At 37.1% G+C, this 12,805-nt stretch overlaps 1 protein-coding gene across 4 annotated transcripts in view; it reads left to right on the forward strand.

Moving 5' to 3' along the window:
• chd9 (chromodomain helicase DNA binding protein 9) overlaps nucleotides 1–12,805 on the forward strand; it is a 95,669-nt gene that overhangs the window by 15,557 nt on the left and 67,307 nt on the right. The window contains exon 1 of one of the 4 annotated variants that reach the window (XM_084720730.1): nucleotides 3,331–3,349. The exons of the other annotated variants lie outside the window; for them this stretch is intronic. The gene's annotated coding sequence lies outside the window, so the exon portion shown is untranslated. Of the gene's footprint in view, nucleotides 1–3,330; nucleotides 3,350–12,805 lie in introns of those variants that run through there. 4 annotated transcript variants of the gene reach the window in all.

A 12,805-nucleotide genomic window follows, 5' to 3' on the forward strand; every position in this document is an offset into this window, starting at 1 on the left:
TTACCTTCTGTCAGGTGTATTGGCTGTATACGTTTTATGTTTATGAAGTTGCTGTTCATCCTCAAGCAACGTCCTCACTCTGTCCTCTGTCTCCATGATGGAAACTTCCCTCTGACCCCCTCCTCCTGCTGCAGTCATTGATCATTTTGCTTTTTTTTTTACTTTGAAGTCATTGTCATATCAAGACATCTCTTCTTTATTTTGGCAACAGTCCGACCCTTAGTGCATTAACAGCACTTGCTTTTCCCATTTCTTTGCTTTAGCAGGTCCTTAAATTCCACTGCTGACGCTGTTAAAATGACAATTGTCCCTTATGGATCTCTGAAAGCAGAACGTCAGTCTCCAAACTTGTAAAGTTCTTTTTTCTCTTTGATGCCATTTTCATGAATGAACTCTTCCTGACACATGGATCAGGAATTGTACCGTTATATGATATTATTGGGGTATTAATTATGGTAATTTACAAGTCTCATGCCTGTGAACTCAGATATGCACAGGTGGATCATTTACACAGGTATCTTAAGTTAAGAGCATTTGCTGAATCTGACGTGACATGTTTGTATGAACCCACTATATGAACAAAAGTAAGAGAAAATGTTTTTGCATGAGGCCCGATGATGATGTTCAAGTGATGAAAACATACTTATTAACACTTATAAATGTTATAATACATGCCATATTAAACCAATACGTCTGCATAAATCTGACTCATTGGACCTTTTAATCAAGTGATCCAGTGTCTTGATTTGTCAGGTCACTGACTAATTACTAAATTAGTTAATCCAACATGGATTAGAAAAAAGAAAATGAGATTTTTACATCTGGTCATCAAATCTGTACAGTAAATGTTTCCCAATCAGATTTCCAGAAAATGTGCTCTGTCATACTTGTGTATTACATATTGCAGAGATTTCCCATCCCTACCATGTATATACTGAGACTGTTAAAATGTTGCACAATGCAGCAGTGTGAAAAATTGTTGGAGAGCCTGATTGTGACCCTGATTTATTGTATGTTATTTTGGATGTAGTAAATATCTAATCACAACCACAGCACATTTAAATTACCTATGCTCAGTGTACTCAGACTGCCACCCTGGTATCAGTCGTGCCAGTTGCTACCTAAGGAGCCATCATTTCAATTGAAAACTGACATTGACCACCACCTTTCTGTGCACACAAGAGACCAGGTCACAAAGGAATCAAAGTTGAATTAGGTCTAAAGGAAATGCCATAACCTGGTTACTCTAAAATCTGTGTTATGTGCTGCTGGACTACCATTAAATTTCTTCACTACATGTTTTTGAAATGAGAATGATATATTTTAAATGTATTGGTGATGTTGCAGATAAATAAATAACAGAGACTAGACCTGGAAAAATTAACAGTTGTCCGAAAGGGAATGAAATTAGCACCTGCCACCTTCCAAGTACAGGGTAAATGTTGCCCTGAAAAATTTCAGGTCACCTTTCTTGTACTAATGAACATTATTTTTAAAAAGCAAGTCTTAACAATAGTCAGGGAATAAGGTTACATAATGTCCTCCATATTTCTCCAAGAAATACCCCAGTAATGGATTTTTGAAGCCGATACAGATATTAGGGAGTAAAAAAGGCTGACCAGCTGATACTCAAACTGGTATTTGTAATAATTATAAATAACTAAAAAAAAATGTTAAAAACAAAAACCCACAAATGACAAATAGGACAAATATTAAGTTTGAATTGAGAAAAATGATCAAATATACATAAACATGTAAAAGAAAAACATGCATGATGTATGTATATATGTATATATATATATATATATATATATATATATATATATATATGTGTATATATATATATATATATATATATATATATATATATATATATATATATATATATATATACATATATGTATATATATATATTCTACTGTCATGTAGAGCCTGGCCAATAGAGTGGTTGACCGATATTATCGGCCCGATATTGACTTATCACAATTACATTGGTCTGAATCAGTTTGATAAGTACATTTGAGGAATCATTGCAAAAATGTGTTCACATATATATATATATATGTATATAATATGATGTAATTTCTATTCTGTATAATGAATATTTGCCAATATATTAATATCTGATTTTTTTTTTTTTCACAATTCTAAAGCGTTCCACACAGATTTCAGAAGTGGCTGGCAAAAAAAAAGTGAGTGGGTGGTAGAAATGCTGGGAACCCCCCCCCCAAAAAAAAAAACAAACAAAAAACAGAAACTTAATTTCAGACCCTGGTCATCAAGTTTTTTTCAACTGTATAGTTCCATTTAGCCTCACTTTCTCTTGTAGTGTGTGGTTTTTCCTGTGTGACAATATTACTAGGCTTGATCTGTTCTGGTAAATTTGTATGTCTATTTTCTTGACATGACACATGTATTCTTATTCTTATTCTTATTCTTATTCTTATTCTTCTTATTTTTTGCCCTGCTTCTACACTCTGCTGTTTGTAATTCTCATCAGATCCAAGGCTTCAGATATAACGGTGTGTTGCTGAATAGAGACAGAGATAGAAGTGGAGACTGATGGATACTGATGGCCTGGGCTGCTGTAGCCACCACAGGCCCCCCGGCAGTGACACTGAGCAGGTGCCTCCCCCTGTCTGCCTGCGTTGCTGGTTTAGATTTATTATCTGACTGGGTATCACAGCTCACTCTCTCCCCTTTCCTTGGCCTCTGAGCTGTATCGCGAGTAAGCAACTTAGGGCATGTGTGCGCGCTTGCGAGTCAGCTTGGCGCATGTATGTGCTAGCTTTGTTGCTTCCTGACCTCTCTGAGGTTTATATAACTCCTAGCCAACCAGCCGATCAGACTGGGCAGGCAATTCCATAATCAGCCCTGAAACTTGACACCACGCATCACCCCAGCCCTCAACCTACCACCCACACGCGGCACATGCACATTTTACACACACACACACACACACACCCGGGAAACCTGCTGCTCCTGTGGCCACATGGTCATAGGCTGTCTCATTCACACACTTTCTCTGATCACCTCCCCCTACATCCATACACAGCCCACCCTCTCTGTCTTTCTCTCTGGCTTGCTCCCTCTGTCAAGTGCTCTGACTGTTTGCATCCGGCCTCATTGGCCTGTCTGTTTGGAGGCCTGCCAGATAAGGGTGGGGGCGGGGGATAGCTAAGGGTCAGAGGTAAACAGGAAGTCAGGCGGTCCTTGCCGTGGGCGGAAGGGGAGGGCTCAGTGGAGCAGGCAGAGGAGGAGCTGGGAGAGAAGAGGGAGGAGGAAGTTGTACTTGGATCGAGTGTGTCAGGAGCATGTGGGAACGCTGCCAGCCCAAAGTGCACAGTAGGTCTGAATTTAAAGTATGGTCTTTTATTCTGCTTTTCTTGCTTTGCTTCTCTCTCTTGCCTCTTTCTCCAGGGATTAAATGGCTTTGAATATTTTTCAGGGGTGATGGGTGGGTGAATGTTTGCTCAGCGGTCAAATGTTCAGGGTTTTTTTTTTGTATTTGTGTGTGTATGTGACAGGAATGCAAGTTTTGGTTGTGACGTGAGGCAGCCTCCTTGAACTCGTGTTAACCTTTGACTGGTGGAAAGAGGAAAGAAAGCCGGGTGGTTAGACAAGCACTGTGTCTCCGGGTATAGAAAGGCACTAGACTCTTGAGGAAGACGGCATGAAAACCACTTGTAAATTAGCCTCAGAGTATGGTGCAACAGAGGAAATTAGAAAAGTCATGAAGGGGTAATGACCTCTTTGCCCTTGTGTTTATAGCTGACACAATGATTGTCGTCTTGTGGTAGGAGGGAGGCATTGTCTGAGAAAATTTTGGAATAAAACATCTTAATATGAAGTAAAGCTTACACAAAGTTAGCTAGACTAAAGCTAATGAAAGTTAAGTAGTTAAGTCAGCCCTTGTGTTCCTCTGGATACATGGTTTTCTTTACCACAGTTTGACTTTGACAGAAGTTAACGTCGGTCACATTGTCCACAGAGACGGTGGTTGGCTCACTGGTTACTGATTTGTAAGTTCAGCAAACAGGTTTGTGACAGTAGGAAGTCATTAGCTAGTTGCCATGGACGCCTGTGCAAGTCGAGACACTGTTTGTTGAATGTTATGCTAGTGTTTTACAACGCTAAATTTCTGTTGACAGGACAATTGACTCCCTTGTTTCTGTTAAAATTTGAAGAAAACAGTCCTCTGTCTAAACTGGTGTGTCATTAATCTTTAATCACTGATTGTGTAGTGAGTCAAGCTAGTGTATCTTTATACAGCATCACAAAAATATGAATTTATTGAAGCCAAGATGAAAATTATATCAGCTGTAGATGTTCAAACGCCTGGTCAAAAAACTTTAAAATGTTAATGTTTGTTTTTACTTGTCCCGTCAGGAAAGTTGGTCAGAAATCTACTTACCGATGTCAATTTCTACTTACTTTTTACTTTACATTTTTTACTAACTGGCTTGTTTATTAGCTGTTATCAAAGGCCAACAAAGACTGAAGGCAATTGTCATGTTAAATATAGGTCTTCAATGTCTGTTAGAGCTCATATAGTAAAAACTGTCCTTATCAATGTGATGCCTTGTTTTGTCAGACCAAAACACAAATCATTCAGTTCAATATGATAATAAATGGAGAAAAGAAATCTCCAAGTTTCCATATTAATGGAAATCTCCATATTTGAGAGGCTGAAAACAGCATTTTATGCCATTTTAGAATGAAAAATTGCTTTAATGAATCATCACGAAAAGAGTTAAATTGTTTCCAGGTTCTTTATCAATTAACGGTCGAGCAAATGAGTTGCTAGATTTACTAGCCTGACATAGCATTTTACTCGCCCTGCACAATCCCTATTGTTGAGTCCTGGGGTATCTTGTCGTTTACCCATTTTATCAAAAGTGGTCCTAGATGGTCAATATAGATTTTTTTTTCAGCCAATAATGATAATTACCTGCTTCTCATGGCACATACCGTTAAGATGACCGATAAGTTCACAATATTGTATTTTAAAAAGTTTATATAACTTGTAGTTTTTGCACACCTGAGTGTAAGAAAGGCTGAGATATAGTGAGCAAAGATGGATCATTTAAGATTCCACATCTCTAACCAACCCAAATCTAACTGACATCACTATAACAGCAAAAACAAAGAACAGTTCTGACTCTTCAAAGGTTCATTTATTGTTTTGTAGTTAGGTTTGTCAAAAAGTTCACAAACATACTTGGACTTTTACAGAGCATTATGTCTAAGAATTCAAAATAAATGCTTTGATATAATCTGCCAAATATTATTATTCTTCCAGCATTTATTAGCTCTAATTTCATTATCAGAATAATAAATACTAATATAAATTTACCATTATTGGCCGATTATTTGTTGACTCCAGTATTTATCATGCATCCCTATGTTATTTCTAATCTTGAGAATGACATGAGTGTCATATCAGTCATTTAGTGTGGAGCCTGTCTGGGTATTTCTGTTAATTTTCAGGTTTCCTTGGCTTGGTGGAGTCGAGTGTGGCTAGACTCCTGTACCTATCATTAGTGTTGCCACACCACCACCTCAACCAAAACAAGTTTAGTCCCTTTTACCTTGATGAAGCTTTTTTAATATATGTGTTCAAACATGTACACAGTTCAAAGTGCCTCCACTTTGCTGAGTGGGATATGATTAGAAATTAAAGAAGTGGCTGATTGTTTGTGACAGTAATTTTACTGAGCTATTTAGCTAGAGAAAGTACTCACATTAGATTTACAAATTGAAAGCCTACAGAATTTTAACATTTATAATCTTTTTTTATTTTTAAATAAAATCTTTATCAAATGAACAATTAAATCTTACAAGAGTGTACATATCTCAAAATTTGACCCCTATCATCACACCCCTTGTGCAATATTGTTGGTGAAGCAGACATAATTGTGAGATTATTATCCATTTAGTGTCTGGAGCATGAGGACCTGTGAGTGAAAATTAGACTTTAATTGATGTACAACTGAAAAGTATGCCATCGCGTTGTATCAAAACTGAGAAATTTAATCTTAAAACAGCTTTGAAGAAGAAAAGTCATCATTTTTGTGTTTAATTGTATAACCGTATTGTCTAAAATGGATAGATGTGCAGCCCTACAGCCTTTAATGTGGCCTAATGGAGCAGAGCCGTTGAGATAAAATTTTATTAACGTTAAGAGTGTCAGCAGGTGCAGTCTGAAGAAAAGCCAGGGCCAGTAAAAACTATTTAACCAAACATAATGATTAATAAGCCATTGTGGTTATTTTGTCCCTAGAAGGTAATATTTTAGCCAACTTTTTCCTTTGACAATGTTTATTGTAAAAAAAAAAAAAAAGTAACATAAAACACATGCTAAATATCACACAAAACAAATGATGGCACTTTGATGTAGTTTTACATAAAACAACTTTGTTTATCCTTATGTTCATGACTTAAGTGGTTATTTCCTGAAGATCTAAGATTAAATAATAATTAAAAAATGGTTTATACCGTGCCATGTATATTTCAAGGTTGACACAGGCTCTGATCTTTCTGTCATCAATTGAGTTCTTCCATTCATTGATATAAAATAGCTGTTTTTTTTTCTAGTCACAGTTTAAGTAGCTTACAATTACTATAATGAACTGTATGAACTCTTCTTCATTTTTATGTTTCTTTGTCATCACTTGCTGCTCTGAGTCTGCTCTGACTCGCAGCCTGGCAGTGCTTTTGATTGTCACAATGATTGTTGTGCTGAGTTGAATTATGAATATTTACAGCCGCAACTGGATGATACTGAAACAACCCAGTCCCTCTCTGACAGCTTGCTCTCTCAGATCAAGACAACAGTGTGTCTATATCTGATTATTTTAGTGGACACGAGCAAACTCATTGGCTTAATTCATAATAATAAAAGATTTTTGTAACTGGGAATAAATTAACCAAGGCAAATGGTGAGTATGATGCATTTTATGATATAGTTTCTTGTTATCTGGATTTCTGTTTAAAAAAAATTTTCTATTATTTTGACTGAACTGAAAACAAAATTTAAATTGGGATCAGCAACAAAACATATTTTAAAAATGTCCACCTAACACAGTCAGTAAAATAAAAGTTTACACTAAAATTAGAATATTTTCACTGCTTTACCTCACCTTTTCCCATGTGAAATTTTTTTCCATACAACCCAAATATCACTCTCTCCTTAACAACCAGACTCCATGGGTGAATTCTGTAACCTTGTAGAACACAGGAATTGCTGGTCTACTGCTGCCTCAATCTGTTAATTAGTTTGTGTTACTAGGTGACTCCGGTGTTTGAAAAAGGACACCATAACACAAACAAACTGACAAATCGAAGCAGCAGTAGACCTGCAGCTCCTGTGTTCTGCAGCATAGAATGACTGATTCTGCCCATTGAAATGCTTTGGTTTGGACAGAGCGATATTTGGTTTACACCTCGGCAGTTTCCCATCAGAAAACGGTGGCTTACGGCAAGATAAAGCAGTGAAAATATTTAAAATGTAGCATACACTTAAACTGATGCAGATTATTTTAGGTGAGCGTTTCTTAAAGTGGCTAAAATATGTTTTCTTGCTGACCCTGTTCACAGCATTTCATAATGTAGCATCAGTGCTCCTGTCCCTCTCTGTTTCTCCAAAGTGGCAACCAGCACTGTGACTGTGGTTACAGTGAGATAATTCTATCTATCCCTTTAACTATGTTTATTTTTCTCATTCTTTTATAAAATTCTTCTGATGTGAATAGGATAGAGTAATCCTGTTTATAATATTCTTTTTTGGTTGGAGAAAGCCTGTGTGCTTGGCCTCTACCGTTCCAGTGAGATTGACTCCACAGACACCTGCCTCACACTTAGCAGGAGGTGGAAATCAGAGCAGGGGGAAAAAAATCCTTACTTCATCACATCCTGAAGGCCGCAGGCCGACTACGCACCCTCTCTGTCTTGCTTGTGTGCAGATGTACGTAGTTGCCTCTGTGTGTGTTCCTTTTTACGCAGGCTTTGGCCCTGCTCTCACTTTGCACCGCTTCAATAATGAAGGAGTTGTAAAGGTCTGGCAGTAAGCCCCTTGCTGAATTCCCCTCCACCTCATCCTTCCCTCTTTCCTCCCCTCTCTCTCTGTCTGGCTGACTCGCTTTTGCATCCTGAGGGACCTCCTCTCAGCTTCACTCTTCACTTTGCACCGATGTTCCCATTAATGAATGGCATCATCTGGCTTGCTTGTTTTGCACAGTTCAGCTTCACTTTACTGCTTGGTGTCTGACCTGCTGTGTCGTCTCTGATTCAGAGAGCACCGCGTCATTACTCAGAACAACCACCATAGAAAAAAAAACAGCCTTAAAAAGAAGAAGGTTCATGATTTTGTTTGCAACACGGCATGTGAAGTACGCAGAAACCTTTAGCTGTTCAATATGCAAAACACTGAATTCCTCTGGGGTAGATGAATCATACAGCATCTGCAAAATTGTCACTTCTTTGGAGGCCACCTGTGCTGCTTTCAAGTCCACCTTACTGGGAGAACAGTTTCATTTCAAAGGAACAATCAAATACTGCTAAATAAGTATATTTTCATTAGTGTAGATTTCTGAATAGTGAGACCCCATATGTTGTTTAAAATATTACTCAACTACAAGTGAAAGCTGCTCAGTCAAAATTTTACTCAAGTTAAAGTACTAGAGTACTTCCTTTTAAAAATATTTAAGTATTCAAAAGTACAAATTAAAGTATGTTTTCAAATTTCAATACATGCTGTATTGTTTTCATGATGCATCTACAGAAGCTTGTAACTCTCTGAAACCATCTAATGATGCACTGACTTGCTTGTAGAACCACTCTGCTACACAAAGCCTATAGAAACACCTATAAAAACTTCAGCATAGAAATAAAATCAAAAACAAAAAGGACAGCTATTGTCATTTTCTGATGTAACTGTATTAAAATCACATTATAAAAGCAGATTGATGCTAACTGAAAGGAGTTCTCCAAGTCTGTTAAATAACTGAGATTTCTTTCTGGCCTCAGGGGCAGTGTATACATTAATTATGTGGTGTTTTTCAACAATCCAACATTAAAAGCCTACCTGGAATTATTTCTCTTTTTCTAATTATAATAACATCTTGAGATTTAATATTGTATTTCTCCTGTCGTCGCCATTACCAAGCCTAAAAATAACAAGTAACAACAACTTTCCTAGAAATGTAGTGGAGTTAAAGGCAGAATATTGTCATTGAAATGTAGTGGAGTGAAAGTAATAAGTTTCCAAAAAAACAAATACTCAAGTAAAGTACAGATACTCAAGAAGTGTATTTGAGTACAGTACTCAAGTAAATGTACTTTGGTACTGTCCACCACTGCCCTTAGGTTTTAGCTGTTGTTTCCATGGTAACTACTCAACAAAATAATTGCTGAGATTTTGGAACAAGGCTTTTAAAAAAAATCATCCATCAACATCCATCACAGTTTATAGGCCTGAGCTCTTGGTTCAACTTTGACCTTCTGTATGTGCTGTAGGTTTGGGCTCAGTTTTCCTGTTTAATGTGGGACCACTGCTGGTGGAAGCACTTTGAGTTTAACCTTTAGATAATCTGGCTAAACTGTTGGGTTTTTATAACTTGTTTGATCATCTTTGTGCTCATGTTTCGCATCCTGTCAAACTTTAGTGTCCCTGTATTTCTAGTTTTCAGTAAAGCCCGTGGTGACTACAATGTTTACATTGCTATTAGGATTGCCAAATCAATGAAAATAGGGCTGCACAATTATCAACATGTTTTCAAGATTACAATATGGCCAAAAGTGCAGTTCCCAAATCACAAAAGCTCCAATTTTTTGATGAATGGAAAAATGTGTGACGAAATAGCATTATAATGAAGTGTGTAGCGCTGCAGAGATTTCCTGGCACACAAATCTTGTCAGAATGTAAAAATGTAAAAACATGTTTGTTTGGTACTAACCCCAACAAATGTCACATCATCATGATTTTAATAGTCTGTTTTTTGTATAAATAAATAAATAAAAATAAAAATGGTGATGCAGAATTGATCAGTCCCATTAATTGTGAATTATATCACAATCATATTATCTGTCACATTAATGGCAATATAATTTTTTACCCAATTGTGCAGCCCTAGAAGTTGTAATAAACTAGAATTATCTTGCAAGACCTTTTCCAAAAGGCCTGAACAGTAAGTCAGCACTCCTCTGTGAGAAAGTGACATGCAAATATTGATATATTTTTTTGTTTTGTTTTGTTTTTTGTTTTTTGTCACTAATTTTGCTGGAATTCAGTGTTGCTGAGGTGACAAGACAGGGCTGACAGTATGTGATGGCTATACAGGTTACCTTACCACCACCTTGACTACCTCTGAACAGATTCATGTTTAATATTTTCTTTAACAGGAAAGAGGCCTACATGTAGAGTGGTGAATTGTGTTTGAATTGGAAGCGATCCACAATGGCACTGCTGGTGTGTAACATTTTTGAGTCAGCTACTAATTATGAAGGGTGTCCCTCTTTGGATGGATGGCCTCTTGCTTTCACTTTGGCTCATGCTCACTAGTGCTTGCACACAGTGCTAGCCCTTAAAATATCATCTTAAATCTTGCTGAGCGGCTGCCCTCTGAGCTGACACTTAAAGATGCAAGAAGGGCAGATGCCCTAGTTAGAATCACTGCCGGCTCTTCTCAGTCATTGGGCCTGATTGACACACAGCCAGGCTTTACTCTGTATTCTGCACAACCGTCAAATCCAAGTCACAGCTGTTTTTTTTTTTAACAGGGGTTACTGAGAAAGTAAACATAACATAGGAAGCCAAACCAAAACACAAAACAGATATTAGGCTAGATTAATATTAATACCACAGCTTATCACATAGTGTTGTGGCTTGTTTCTTACTTTTTACACTGTTTACCTGATGCAAGTCAAATGCAGGAGAGCATTCTGGTACTTTTGCTTGACTGATTAAGACCAGTAATTCACATAAAGGTGATGGCACGTCTTCTCTCTTTACCACTCCATGGATTCTGCACGCTCTCCTCACAGTCACCCCCTAGTGTTCACTTCTGTCCTAGCCAGATGACTGGGGACAACCTGCTGTAGTTGTAAGACTTCACATGGATCTGTCTCTTCTCATAAACCTATTTATTACCAATGGGAGTGGTTGTATGTGCTGAACTTGATTAAATAAGGGAGTCAATTAGCTGACTACTTAATAGTGAGGGTTAGGGCTGTATTTGTTCATGCCTGCTGGATTGGAGTTTCATGTGATTGCAGCAGGGTTGTAGACCCTGCTACAGCTCGACCAGCTAGTTAATTGTATCCAGTGTGCTAATTGCTGTATGTGCCCAAAATTAATATGGTGTATAGATTATTGTATATGTTACAGTGAGTGTCTGTGTGTGTCAAAGGAAGGAGGGAAGGAAACGGGGTGCTTGCATGTGTATACTTTCTGTTTGTCCGTTCCATGTGTATTTGCTAGATCCTGACCAAGGTGGACCAGTATCATTTGCCCAATATTGGCCTGTCACAGCTATATTGGCCTATATGGATATCAGCATATGTTTTGTTTTTTGTTTTAACAGAATGCAGTGCAGAATGTTTTTAGTTATTTCTTTTGTTAGCTTCATAGACAGCATTTTATGTATATTTAATCCTTCTTCTTAATTCAGGTTTAATATATAGGCCACATATTTTTCTCTATTTGTGTTTTTTTTATTTAGAATTATTTTTAATTAATAAAAATTAAAGTTTACTGTTTTGTGCCCTGACATAATTTTGGCAATAACGTTTGATGTCAGACTGTAAAATATGCTGCCTCTATTACATATTTTTGTCAGAAGTTTTAACCACTTTTGAAAGATCATTGCAAAAAATGTGTGCTTCTATATGTTCTGTGTTTTATATTCTGTCTAAAGAATATCGGCTGATATATCAATATCGAAGCCCTAAAAATCCAGTTTTGGTTGGGCCCTAGTGTCATCTCACTCAGACGTGCACATTCTAACAGTGAGCAATACAGATGTCAGACTTGAACTTTGTTTACTTCTTCTTTTTACATTTCTGGCTTATTCCGTTGATAACCCAGAGGATGCAGCAATATCAACGCCTGCATCATACTATATATTTTGAGCTTACAGTAAGTTGAAATAGGCTTACAGTTCCCATGTGTCTAATAGTCACTATAGGAGCCACATTATTGTTAGAAATGAAAGAAAATGATTTTTAGTAGCTTGTAGGTGGTTTAAATTGCATTTTCCAAATAAGTCTGTGCAAAATTGGAAGTTTAAATTGTGCAGGTCTAGTTTGGAATGAATAATTCATTTAAATTAGTAACTGTATCCAAGAAACTACTTAAAGCTGGAATGTATTCCTTGATTGGTTTGAAAGTTTGTGTGGGCATGAGCTACCTGCTCACCTTCCACAACATCTGCTGACCAGGTGCCTGAGTGTGCCAACAGGGCAGTTACCTCCCAGATCCCACTCACTGGCCACCAGTAGAGGATAGGAGTGCAATATATATAACAATATATCAGTCCGGATCGATATATATCAATTCACCGTTCAACAATCCAATATGATTGAGGCAAAGTGAAAATATCGATCTATAATGTCATCTTTTCAATGCACCTTATTTTGAAATTCCCATGGCATGTCAGTGTCACAAATGTTTGGACGAGTTTAGTAATTAAATTGTTGAATCATAATTTAGTTGTTTTTTGTGAGCTGACATAAATGTAAATCAATGTGTTAAATGGATATCATCTGATATAGATCATGTAAAACTGTCTTGTGGCACACTTTGTGA

Source organism: Lutjanus erythropterus, chromosome 1, assembly GCF_056507025.1.
Source record: "Lutjanus erythropterus isolate fLutEry1 chromosome 1, fLutEry1.hap2, whole genome shotgun sequence".
In the NCBI taxonomy this organism is placed as follows: domain Eukaryota; kingdom Metazoa; phylum Chordata; class Actinopteri; order Lutjaniformes; family Lutjanidae; genus Lutjanus; species Lutjanus erythropterus.